This window comes from Felis catus, chromosome A1 (assembly GCF_018350175.1).
Source record: "Felis catus isolate Fca126 chromosome A1, F.catus_Fca126_mat1.0, whole genome shotgun sequence".
Taxonomy (NCBI): Eukaryota; Metazoa; Chordata; class Mammalia; order Carnivora; family Felidae; genus Felis; species Felis catus.
This window is the reverse complement of record NC_058368.1, coordinates 31,940,942-31,955,303: the sequence shown is the minus strand read 5'-3', so window position 1 is coordinate 31,955,303 and position 14,362 is coordinate 31,940,942. Positions and strand designations below refer to the sequence as shown.

Here is a 14,362-nt window from a genome sequence, read left to right as displayed (position 1 = left end):
CAGGCTGCTAACTTTGGCTTATTTCATTTCTTCAAAACCTGCATTCTAAGATAAGCAGAATTAAATCCAATTTGGGGTAACCTTATCTTTTGAAATGATTAAATATCTAGAATACTGAACAGCATTTACATTTACCAAAAAATGGTTTGGTTGTGGTGGTGAGCTGTGTGTGTGTGTGTGTGTGTGTGTGTGTGTGTGTGTGTGTGTGTGAGCGCGCGCGCGCGTGCTGTTATCTGTATGTGTAAAATCTGCCTTTATGGTTATTATATTGTATAAATTTTATCTAGTCTACACAATTAAGTTATTTCAAAAACCTTCTGTTTCATACATAAAGCTAAAATGTTACCTACTTAATGAACCATGTGAGAATGTGAAATTTCCCCTCTTCTAACTACAATGCTTTTCAATTGCCTGTCTGAAATAAAAGGGAAAAATAAAGAAAGCCAAGAGAAAAAGGTTAGTGTTTTTGATTCAAACAGTCTTGAAAGCACGTACTCCTAAATTTAACTGAGTAAGAAAATAACAAACAAGTATATGTGAGCGATAGAAGTACAATAATTGATTTTAAAATGACAACTGCTTTATGTGAAGTTTGGAAGCTTAGAAATGCAAATACATCCAGTTTAAAACTCCTGAAACACTATAAATGGAAACCAAAGGAAGCAAGTGAAATATCATCAAACAGTTCAACACTTTTAAAAGGAAAAGAGAAAATATTTATTTTACTACTGAGTTGTATTTATTTCAATTGCTTTTTCAGTTGAGATAGTTTATTTTTACAGATAAATCTTGTTAAAAACTATAAGGCAAAGGAACAAATTACTTGATACCATTATTCTTTCAACAATGTCCTCTCGTTATTTATTTTGGTCAATTTATGGATTCTTAGAAACATTTAGATGTTTCTATCTAAATTTATTGATACATTTTGTTAGAAAAAAAAGGGCTTATTTAAAAACTCAATTGTACTCTATTCATACCAAATACATTAATGCAATTTCAGGACTTTTAGTTGGAATTTACATTGTTAAAATCTGATAAATCAGTATGAGTCTGTAGTAAAAGTACTGTTAAGTTTGTAATGATATAATAGTTTAAATATTGAATTTTCAGCACAAAATACTTGGAGTTAACTAAAAACGATGTTGAGTCCAGTATACTAAAACTACAGATACTGCTGAGAAAAATAATGAAAATCTAAATAAATGGAGGGGCATGCCATATTTAACAAATTTGACACAAATGTGGTTAAGAAATCGATTCTCCCCAAATTGATCTACAGATTCAATTTAATCACAATAAAAATTCTGGCAGACATTTTTTCAATGTAGAAATTGACAAACTAAATATAAATTTCTATAGAAATGTACATAACCTAGAATAGACAAAGAACGTCTGAAGAAAAATGAGATGTAAAAGATTTATATAATGTGATTTCAAGAGTTATTATTACAAAGCTACACTGATCAAGCCAACATGGTATTGGCAAAAGGACAGACACTAGTCAAAGGAACAAAATAGAGTCCAGAGAAAGACCCAATTATATGTTTTCAGGATTTTCCAGAAAAATACTAAAGAAATTAAATTGAAAAAGGGAAATCATTTCAAGAAACGATATTGAAATAAAATACAATAAAATAAAGTAATATAAAATAAAATAAAATAAAATAAAATAAAATAAAAAAAATAAAATAAAATAAAAATAAATTTAAAAAATTAAAAATGGGGGACCTGGGTGGCTCAGTCAACTGAGTGTCTGACTTCGGCTCAGGTCATGATGTCATGGTTCCTGGGTTCAAGTCCCGCATCAGGCTCTGCTCTGACAGCCTGCTCTGTGCAGAGCCTGGAGCCTGCTTCAGATTCTGTTTCCCTCTCTCTCTGCCCTCCTCAGCTCACACTGTCTCTCTCTCTCTCCCTCTTCTTCAAAAACAAACATTAAAAAAAAAAAGAAATGATACTGAACATCCAAGGAGAGGGAGAGAACATTAACACTTACTTCACATCATTATACAACTATTAACTTTAAATCTCTAAATATATCCAAATTTAAAGGCTAAAAACTGTACAATTTCTAGAAGAAAACATAGGAGAAAATCTCTGTGCTCTAGAGTAGACTCAATAATCCCAGGCTCCCTCCTTCTTAACAACAATCAAATGACTCGAAAATAAGATTTGGAGCTACTAAATGATAGTCCAAGAATGATCATTAATATCAAATCCATTAGTAGCCATACTGTAATGAAATAGAATGGCTCAGTAGCATGGAGAAATAAGAGGCCAAATTACAACTGATGTCATGTCCATCTTTCCTTTTGTTAAGCCCAGTGTTCAATAAATAGACTTTATTTTTAATGCCTGATGTTTAAAATACTCTTATTTAGCTGAGCTGTACCATTAGCTATGTGTTGTACAATACACACACACACACACACACCCACACACACACACACACACACACACTAATCTCTATCTAGTCAGCAAGTCTAGACAACATTTTTTAGTTTTCTTTGAGTCTCATTTTAAGAATCTATTACAGCAAGTGTTTATTGAATTTCTTCCACTCTTTCGTAACTTAATACTTCAGGTAGAATAGGTATCTATCTCCTGAGCCCAATAGCATTCTGAGTATTCCTCTGTTAGAAAGTTCAGTTCAATATATTAAATTGTTATCTCAAGTGTCTATCCCTCCACCTTGAATTACAAGACTATACTATATTGAATGCAATGCTTGAACACAGTGGTTAAAAGATTATGTATGTTCAATAAATATTTTTATTAGGGGAAATATTTATATTCCTAGCAATATTATATACTTATGTGTAATTTATAAATATTTTTCATTCTCTACTCTCAAATAGAAAATGTGTCTATAGAAATATATTTATTTTTCTAAAATCCATAGTTACTTTCTTGGTTGTCTTAATTCTCCTTTTCCTTATTTGCTCTACCACTCATATATATTTTCATTCTTTTAGTAACCAGAAATTTCTGGAGGAAATAACTTTCTGTTGTCTCATATAAGCAAGAAGACTATGAGATTTTAAAAGTCAGTATCAGAGAATAACAAATGTGAAAGATATTATTTCAGTTCCAAGCTTTGTATTGTGAATTGTACTCTAACATGCTAAGCAAAAAGGCAATGACCTAATTCTTGGATTTTGATCTATGAAAAGACCAATTAATAATAAGCTATGAATAAGATACAAGATTATCTTCCATAGTTTAAGAGATGAATAAGCATTGATCAGAAAAATAGAACTTATATTTTTCCTTCAAACCTGTAATAAGATCCATATGCAAAACTGAAGAATTTAACATACACAAGGAAAAAAATCTATAGGAACCTATTTTAAATTTTTTTTAATATTTATTATTGAGAGAGAGAGACAGAGCATGAGTGAGGGAGGGATAGAGTGAGAGAGGGACACAGAATCTGAAGCAGGTTCCAGGCTCTGAACTGTCAGCACAGAGCCCGACACGGGGCTCAAACTAACAAGCCATGAGATCATGGGCTGAGCCAAAATCGGATGCTTACCTAAGCCATCCAGGCACCCCTATAAAAACCAATTTTTAAAACCTAGTAAATCAAGTAAATCTTTAAAGTCTGGTAAACACACAAGAAGACATTTAGATACCTCACATGTAATAAAATTGACTATTTTTCGTGAATGTGGAGAGATTAGCTAATTATGATAAACAGAAAAATGAATTTCAAAGTAAGGAAGAAGGCCCTTGACTATCATCACATTTAATTGAAATTGTTATAGAAAAAAACCAAACCATAAGAAGGAAATAGGATAAACAAGTACATTTAGTCTGATTTTTTTAAAACTCAATGATTTTTACTCTTTCTTCTATGAATTTAAGTATAGACTTGTTTAGGTTTGAGTTTTATATATATATATATAATTTATATATATATATAAATATATAACTTATATATAAATTAATATATATATATTAATATATATAAATATATTATAAATATAATATAAATATTATAATATAATATAATATAATTATATATATTATATATATAATATAATTATAAATATTATAAATATATATAATTAATATATATAAATATATATATTAATTATATATAATTTATATATATAAATATATAATTTATATATAAATTAATATATATAAATATATATATATTAATATATAAATATATTATATATAATATAAATATTATAATATAATATAATATAATATAATTATATATATATTATATATATAATATAATTATAAATATTATAAATATATATAATTAATATATATATATATAAATATATAAGACTTGTTTAGGTTTGAGTTTTATATATATATAATTTATATATATATAAATATATAATTTATATATAAATTAATATAAATAAATATATAAATATATATATATAATTTATAAATTATATAAATATATATATAATTTATATATATATATATATATAAAATATATAAATATATATTATATATTATATATATATATATATATATAAAACTTAAGGTCCAATCTAAGCAAAATATTAAGAAGAAAATACTTCACTCGACATTTCAAGAGGAAGAACAGAAGTTAACATAGGATCTCTCTCTGGCTTTTCTCTTACCATTCATTTTTACACAATAAAGGTGGAGAGCATTTATCCAATTGCTGAGTATGAGAAAGTAAGTTTCCAGTCATCTAAGGCTTTACTCCCTACTCCATTTCCTCCCTTATTAACTGGGACGTGAAAACAGAAGACTTAGTTTTCACTGTCCATCATCTATGGCAGAAATAATATAAGAGGCAAATTCTGTTTCTGAAAATGGGGAATGGCTGACCCAATTCAATGTAGTTATTGGTGGATAATCCATCTTAGGGTGTTCACTTGGGTCTGTTTTCCCACAAATATAAACCATATTCTCTTTCAAAAACTTCACACATAATAATTATGACGTGTTGCTCTTTACTTACCTACCTGGTTGAGTTGTTTCAGAACGTAAGTGGGGAAATGTGTCACTATATTGGATGCCCTCACACCCACTAGATGTACATGAAGATGGTAGGGTCCCAGCCACACAGAATAATTCTAGAGACAGTAGGAATCAGAACTAATGTTTAAACCAATCTTATTATTTTACAAGTGAAGAATCTACTGTCTAAGGAGGTTAATTAGAATATTTAAGGGTTTACAGTTAATTCATGGCAGAACTATAAACTCTGATTTACTGACCATCAAGGTCATGTATTAAGGACTCCTTGCAACTTGCTATATTTGAATATCCTTGACCTACCAAGCCAGAAGCTCTCAATTCTATATCTAGTTCCTTTTCTTATTACTTATGCCATTCAGTTTTCTTTTCTGCAAAATGAAGCTCAAGTTCACAAAGTTATTATAGAGTAAAAAAGCATATATACATGAAGAGTACCCTGTAAATTGAACCATGGAGTAAATATCTAGTGCCTACATTATCTCACTATAACTTTTTGTTTCAACTAGAATCAAAATGAGTAAAATATGACTTCTTAATGAACGAATATTTTTAAATAATAGCAGTATTTCACAATGCTGCTTAAGATGACAAAGTATAACCAGATAATTTTAACTACATAAGATTTTAAAATAAGTCTGAAACATATAAAAATTAAAATATACTTCTATAATAATTGAGGAATTATAATTTTCTATATAAGATTAATCGAAGGGTATTCTAATATATTGCATAGATATTTTCCAAGCTTAACAAAAACACAAAAAAAATTCTCATTGACACTGCTATTCCCAAACCAGTTGCTCTAACTCTTGAATCCATCTTTCTTAGATACCCTGTTTATCATTTTCTACCCCTTTTCTTACCTTTCCAAACCAGATTCATATACATTGATTCAGTAGTACCTTCTATTTTTGTTACTATATTTGACAATCATTTTAGTAATGAACACAGATCACAGAAAGTATTTCTCCTTAAATAAAAATATCCTAAAATGTTTTATCTTGTTCTTGATGAATAGTTTGAGAGAAGTAGACAGTTTCAAATGAAAAACTGCCATTTATTCACCCTTCTTTCCAGCTGTCAATCCTACCTGTGAGATGACTACCGATGGTGTCTCTGCATACATGATAATATCTCTAATCCCAATTTCCTTTTTTTTTTTTTTAAACCTCACACAAAACTAAAATGATGTGCTCTCAAAGAAAGGTCACAAAAGAAACTCAAGCTGAATATACTTAACTTTAAATAACTCTTTGCTTTAAAAACGACCTACTATTAAAATTATTTTTTTAATTCTGAAGGGTAGATTATAAACTTTACGGATTATTTTGTAAAGTACCCCCTTTAATTGTGATAATTTGCTGTAATTTTTAGAGTAGTCTCAGCAGCATTCTTTACTTAATGGTGAATCCCAAAGGAACACATGATAATTCTGTCTAGGACAAACAAAATCTAAAACTGGGTCTTGTCTAGTGAAATACAGTTAAATATAATTTAAATTTCTTATGCTAACCTTAATTTTGTGATCACCCAAATCAACTGTACTTATTTCAAGGATACCAAATAATTTTTATTAATTCACTTTTTAATTCATTTTCAACAAGTATTTGTTGGATATTTGCTATGTTAGAAATTGACCTCTCCTGAATGGGTATAAGGTATAGCCTCACTGCTGCCATCACTATCCTCGATCATATGCACTGAGTTGGGAAAATTGCTGTTACAAGCTCACTAATCTATCAAAACAGCATATTATGCTGTGGCATATAGAGAGTTTCTTAAAATCCTAATATCCAAAAGTCAATTTATCTTTTTACCATTTGTCATCTGAGTTTGTTTCCTAAGTGACTTTTTATACCATCACAGTGGGTCAGAAATGGCTGCCACATGGAGTCAGTTCTGGTTCCACATAACTACCATGGAACTCAACCTGTATTTCTTCTCCTCTTGTGGCCTGAGTTGAGGTCAGAGATGAAGGCAAAGGTGAACAAACACAGTCATCTAGGTCACTGTAAACAACAAAGACCTGAATTTAAGCATAGTAAAAAGTCGTTGACAGCTTTATACATGATTATGGGCTTGATTCTTATTGACATGTTTTAAATTATCAGTATTGTTAAAATTTAAATGTACATGATGTTTTCTACATGGATACGTTTATATGTCAGTGAGCAGGAGCAAAGAGCTATGTGTTGAAAATAAGCAAATTATTTTCAATTTATTTAATTTCAACAGATTTGCATTATAATATGTACCTTTTTTATTTCACACATAAATTATTTTCTGAAGCAACACTGGAATCCAGAGATCTTGCTTACCTTCTGCTATTTATTTGACTTTGGACAAACTGCTTCTCATATCAGAGCTCCTTTTTTAAAAAATTGTTTTTGGTGTAGGCATTAGCTTCCTAAAATGTTGGGCAGCAGAAACCACAGTGAGGGGTGTGATGAGTGAATAAGTAATGTGAAAAACGGGAGGGAGACAGTGTAGTTAGCAATAAAAAGAACAGTAGGTGGTCATGAAAGGAGAGAGGTGCCAAAGTAGCTGAACAAGAACTTGAGTCTGAGTCACTTTTATGTGTATTTTAGGAAGGGAGACACTTAACCATGCTTTAGTGATGATGTGAGGGAATCGGTTTCTAGTCAAGGTTTAAAATCATGAGGGAAAAAGCAGATAATATGGGGAGAAAAGCCTTGAATAAACTTTAGGGAACCTTTATCATATTAGTAGGAGGATCACATAAAATAAATAATATTCCCCAGAAATAATTAAGTTTTCTCTCCACCCATACTCATATAACACTATCATGACATTTACCAAGCTATATTTGTATATTTAGCATATATCTCAGGTTAAACTGTTAACTCTTTGAAATTTGGGAATTTATTTTACTAATCCTTTTTTCCCCTGGAACTTAATATCTTTTTATTACACTGACTAATGATGTGAAAGGGCTATGTGAAACTGTATGCATATAACTATTACAGCTATCACGGTTCAAATCAGTAAGTGATAAAATGCACATATAGTGCTTAAAGAATCCCTGTTGTTTTGCTACCTTTAGGACTGTATGTTTAGATTTGATGGTTATAGGAATCATCTTTGGCTCGACAATAAAAAGGAAGCCACTTTTGAAAGACTGCTTCAAAACTTTTAGCATTTAACAGTTTCTCTTAATTTACCCCTTTAAAATAAGTCTTAAGGTAAAATATTCTAGCTTCTTTATTGAGATTCTACAGTGGAGACATTACCAGAATCTTCAACCAGTTCTGTGTCCTGAGCCCAATAAAGATCTTAAAATTCCTAGCTCTTAAGTATCAAACAGGGGAGAAAAGGTTTTGTTTAACCTGGTATTCCCATCAGAGATTGAAGAATTGATTCCCCACTCCAATCAGTTAGGCTTAAAATTTGTGTGTGGGCACTAGGTTTTAGGCATTATCACTGCTCTTTCAATAATACTCTGATAACGAAACTATCAGCAAAGAAGCACCAACCTTTCCATTCTTGATAACAAATTATAACACATCACTTTCAAACTCCAAAATTATCAAACTTAACTAGTTCCTTCTAGGCCTTTAGTATAATTATTTAGCTATTTTCCAATGTCCTAAAAGTTCTAAAAGTTCTAAAAGTTGTAGGTTTCAGGTTCTGAAAGTTCTAAGAGTTATAGATTTCATGTAAATGGAACTGAAAATAGTCCGTACACAGCAACAAATGAGCATTTTTTTTTCAATTACAAATATCACTTTACCAAACATACTTTTGTTTCCTAATATAGAAAATTATTAGTTTTCATAATTAGAGCTTTCCCAGCAGCATCTAATAAAAGATTTTAAATTTTGTTCACCTTTTCAAGTACTTAAAAAATATTTGTGATGATCACATCAACCAAGGTATCAAGAATTCAGTAAGAAACTGGGCTTTAAGGTTTAGATCTTGTAAGACAATTTTGTGGGTTTTTTTTCTTATAGAGAGGTCTGACTTAATATGAATCTCTCACTAAGCTTATAAGGAGCTTTATTCATATTCAAAAATGGATCAAATCATAGGAATTTCTTTGAACTTATGAAATTCAAAGGAAATGGCCCCCTGGAGAGAACAAGGTACCAACAATTTCTCATCAGTGGTTAATCAAGAAGGGGATCCAGCAGCAGTTCTAAGCGGCCCACACAATTACTTCTAGAATTTGCCTACAGTGAAATATCTTTCTATCTCGATTTCAAGTCTGTAATTGTCACTAAATAGATTGTTCAAAGTAGAATACCAAGTGCAGAACATTCCATTAAATGTTTCTTCATTTATGCTTTGGTATCACCCTCCCACTTTGTTTATGTTTTTACACTAACCATCTTATACACACCCTCAGGCAAATGTGCACATATCCCAGAATAGTAATACATAAAGTGATATAGTACACATAATTATTATACCAAAGCTTAAATTTATATTTTTAGAGTGTGCAAGAATATGTGAAAAATTCCTCTCCCACAGATGAAATGTACTTTGATATTCAGTTTTGAAAAGGTTATTAGCTTTAATAAAAACTTTAAAGCTAGAGAAACTTCTATAGAATATTCCAGTTAAATAGTGTTTGACAAACACATTTGGGAATGGATTCTAGAAATCCCAGGAAAAGAGAAAACCTTCTCAACATGAAAATGTACCACGCTGATGAGGTGGTATTTCACCTGGAAGCTATATTTAAACATTACATCACCATCATAGAACTACTAGCAGAATTTTGTGTTCATGTAGAAGATAGGACAAGTAACATTCCTAGAAAAGAGGTGTGAGATTCAAATTTGATTCAGAACCTCTAACAGAGAAAAGTGACTACACATATCCCATAACTTGTCTTATTTCCTTCCTACTTCTCTCTCAAGAGGGAAGAGGCACAAATTAAATAAGCAAGTGACAAACTGAAAAGAATAAAAATTACCTATTTTAAACTAAGTTGAGATGAGATTATTTTAACAATGAACAAATTATCCACTGAGCTCTTTTGCAGTTTCAAGGTTCTTGTCTGGGCACTGAGATTCAAGGGATACAAGAAAAAAATGAAACATTTCCTGCTATGATCGATTTTTCTAGAATGCAGATACCTAAATGCTACCTTTGAATTTCAGGGTGCTTTATGAGCACTTAGTCTAACTTAGATTATGGAAGAGAGGAGGGTTGGAGGGATGCCTGGACAAGCAAAGGAATGATGCAACTTTACTTCTTAAATTACTCTTCCATCTGTTTGAACCCGGTTCAAATCATACTAAAAGCCTATATTCTTCCTTCTGTCACATTCTGCTTGTTTCTCTAAAATATTTTTCTCCCAATGTTTTCTCAAAACATTTTTTTTATATTAGCTAGATGTTTGATACACAATTATTAAATTGTGTGTTTTCTACAGAGTGTGAAGCCACATTAATCGCAAATCTATGACATGTAGGAATAGTAGTAGAGACAACATTCAGACCTCTGTAACCATCCCCTTTCCCCCAGGAAACCTCATGTATCAGGGAATAAATAATGTGTCCTATGGTCCCTTCTATCCAACATCCCAATCCCCTTTGCAAATGGAATAAAAGAAAAGCCATATACATGGCGTAGTATCAGAGAGTGTCAATAAATATGTAATAACTGAATCCTTAAATAAGAAATTGGCAAAATTTTAGGATCTCCTGTAGTTTTTCTAGGCCTTAAATTCAGTCTACTGAGGGAATCATCCTAATCCAAATCTGCCTCAGTCCTTGAAACATCACTTACAGTGGAAGCTCATTCAGTCCCTCTAATCTCCAGAGTTCGGATTAAGATGTTGTCCTGTCACTGGGTCACAAACTCGGGAGTTCTCCGGGTGAAACCTGAAACTGGCCCCCATACATGGAGTGAAAGAAAGAGGCAGACCAGATTGGTTGGTGGCAGTTTTCACACACAATGGAACTTACATACTAGACTTGTCTTGAGCAGCCACAAGATGAGTAGTAGTTCTCTGCACTGTCCCCAGAATCTTAACAGTTTACATAGAAGCCTTAACTTGGTTCAGTCATATGGGCTCAATAACATCTTACTCTCTCAAAGCTGTGTGCTTAAAGTAGTTTCAAGTATGGGGACAGTGGGTAAAATGTACATTCCAAGGACAGGGAAAGAGGTGAGGAGCCTCCAAATGGGTGAGGCCAGCTCATGAGCCAACCAGTGGTCACATCCTCTAGACGTCATCAACATCGGCTGATCAAAACTGAGGTCAGGAACGAAGATCTCAGAAATGATTCTTGGGGTCCTGGGAGTTTCTTGAGTCACAGGACACACAACTGTCAGTGTACTTTTTTCCTTCAGATTTAGCTTTCTGCCCTGATTCCACCTCCATGGACTGACTAGTTACCTGCGTTATCCCATCTTCCATATTCCAACCTCTTTTTGAACCCTGCGCTGCCTCACATCCTTTGCCCATCCTGACACACTCATGCGTGCAGACACAAACGTAGACACGTTAGGGCATGACAATTTTAATTAGAACCATTAAGAAGTGCTAGATCTTCTTGCTCTTATTTTTCTCCCCATTCTACTCTGCACATATTGTTATGGATCCATGTATGAAATAACTTATTTATCAGAACCCCATTTCATCAACGTCCCTGTCCCCTTACCTTGCACTGTAAATCCTTGTGTAGCTATGAACCACCTCTAGGGAGCCCTGTATTACTCTTTGTGCATATTTAATTTTCATTTGTCATTTGTATAATCTTAATTAACATGATTTACTAAATGCTTTCTATATGCCAGGGATTTCTAAAGATTTTATATCCATCATTTTTTCCTTTAGTATATCCTTATCAGGATAGTATCGAATACATATGCTTAATTAATATTTGAATACTATGAAATTACCCCAATTTGAAGAACTAAAATTAACTTAAACAGCCTGACTAAGATGCAGAAAACTCTTCTCTTAGCTGCCTGTTCAAAACTAGTCTTTGTAGCTGCTGTTTTTATCCAGTTCCCTATGTCGACTACTCTTGCATTGTTCTTTTGTTTTCTGTGTTCAGCTTCACATCATGACAATATCTTTGCTTTTTCTCAGACTTTACAATTAAACCTATCAGGAATGTAATCATTTAACTGCACAGAGCCATGCATGTTCCTTGTGAGCCAGGATATTGTTTTAAAATATTATCTAATATATTTTCCTTCTCAATAACTTTAGCTGCATTTTTACCATTGAAACTAATTTATCCAACTATAAATGTACTTTTTTTTTTTTTTGCAATTCACTACATAGAAATTATAGGTCAGTTAAAAAGAACAAGCTGAGGGACATTACCCTAGAGAAGAGCATAAAAAGAAACTAGAAAAGAACCAAGACTCAAACTTACGGTTTTGAGTTCCAAAAGAAGTTTAAGAAACTGATTAAATTAAGCTAATAAAACAAAATATAATAATTGATAAGCAGGAGTATACTTCTAAAATAAATGATTCTCAATTACTTCCCTTTATATAATGATTTATAATTTATAATTTTTCATATATTATTACATTAGAATCATATCATCTGAGCTCTTTAAGGATACGTGTGTGTGTGTATGTATATACATTTGGGGAATTTTGTACATATTTTTAAATTATTTATTAAAAAATGAAATTTCATTGAAAGATAAAAATAAGTTTATCAAAGAATTCTAAAGAAAATACGATTGTTTATGTACTTTTTTCACTTATACTAATTAAAGTGCTCAATAACTCCAGTAGACCAGTCATTTTGTTTTCATGTGTTAATTAATTCGCTAGTTGTATACATTCTAAGCACACATTAAGTCCTGAAAAAAGTTTATCATAATGTGTGTTTATAAGCTTCATTGCCCAAATTCAGAGTCAGCATGTTTCTTTGGGGGCCTAGAAATCTGAATTTTCAACAAGTACCAGAGATGACTCTGATGTATATCACGCAAGTATCACATTTGTGAAATATGGAATAGTTAGAAGGGCCTTTGTGAAATATGGAATAGTTAGGAGGGCCTTGACAAGGAAAGAGAAAGCCCAACTTACAGATCTTACTTTAACTTCACTACTCTTGTGATTATGACAGATCCTTTTTTGATTATTGATGAGAAAAACCTTTATTGATTTATTCTTACTATATTCTCTTTACCTGTAATATGAAAGTAAATTGAATTAAATTGAATTAAATTAAAACTGAATTTAAATATGAAAGTAAATCTGAATTTAAATTGAATTTAAATTTAAAACTCTGAATTTTAATGTCTATAACATCACAATTTTAATCAATGTATAATATCACATCATTTATTAAATCCAAAATTAAGCATACCTTTTTTCTCTCATCATCCTTTATATGACAAAGATTGATAATTCAAATTGTATTTAATTTATAAAAAAATAGGTCTCTGGATTTCAACATTGAGACCATAAGGTTTATGCATTCATGGTCTTGTGATCTGAGGAGATTCAAAGTGATGATAAGAGAAATTCTTTGAATTATTAAATAAAAATACTTACTTCAAAAGTTGTAAATCATATAGTACAGACACTTTCTGAATTGCCCAGATTCCGCTTAGTGAAATGCAGTTATATACCCCCACCCTCTGTTTTTTGTTTTTTTTTTACAAGGGTGATAGAAACATCAAAGAAAACAATGCGTAAGCTAAAAGAGGTAAGGCTATTAGGCTTCCTTAATTTGTTCGAGACAGTGTTCATTCAAAGCCAACTCCTACACTCATATCTGCAAAATGACTCTAAGATAGTATGTATAAAGTACAATGATCCAGAGGCACATTAGGAGCTTATTTATTAAAGACAGCTCGACTTTGACCACAGTACTCTACGATGGAGGAAAGCTTACTAATACTTGTAAACAATTCCCAAGTCATAAAGGCAAAAACAAAGGATGGTCATATCAACTCCTAAGTTTAGCTGAAAAATAAAAGTGAACAGAATTCTGGTAGTTTAAGTATTACTAATAATATCAAACATTTTTTGTGTCCTCTACAGTTTTAAAAATATGTTTACAGTATGTCAGTACTATAATTAGAGAAGCTATCAGTCAACATGACAGTGTTTATGTCCTTGCAGAGATCTCACATTTAATAAATATCAGATCCATTTCCAGAATCCAGGGCTTTCTTTTATAAACCATGCTCCCAGATTAAGTCTCTAAGAGTTAAGAAGAGATTTTTTTTAAATCACTAAGGGGGCCCTCTTTTAATCACATTCTCTCCAATCATCTTCATTTCCTTCATGGTACATATCATCACCTGTAATTTTTTTTTTAAGTTTGTTTATTTTGCAAGGGGGGGGGGAGGGGCAGAGAGAGAAGAGAGAGAAAATCCCAAGCAGACTCTGCACTGTCAGCACAGATCCCAAAAGGGAGTCGATCTCA

The 14,362-nt window shown here is 31.5% G+C and overlaps 1 long non-coding RNA gene across 2 annotated transcripts in view; it reads right to left on the bottom strand.

Annotated features, from left to right (window-relative positions):
• Positions 1-14,362, bottom strand: part of LOC109498249 — a 193,805-nt gene that overhangs the window by 134,655 nt on the left and 44,788 nt on the right. Inside the window, exon 3 of one of the 2 annotated variants that reach the window (XR_002154971.3) lies at positions 5,670-6,989. The exons of the other annotated variant lie outside the window; for it this stretch is intronic. This is a non-coding gene — a long non-coding RNA (uncharacterized LOC109498249). Of the gene's footprint in view, positions 1-5,669; positions 6,990-14,362 lie in introns of those variants that run through there. 2 annotated transcript variants of the gene reach the window in all.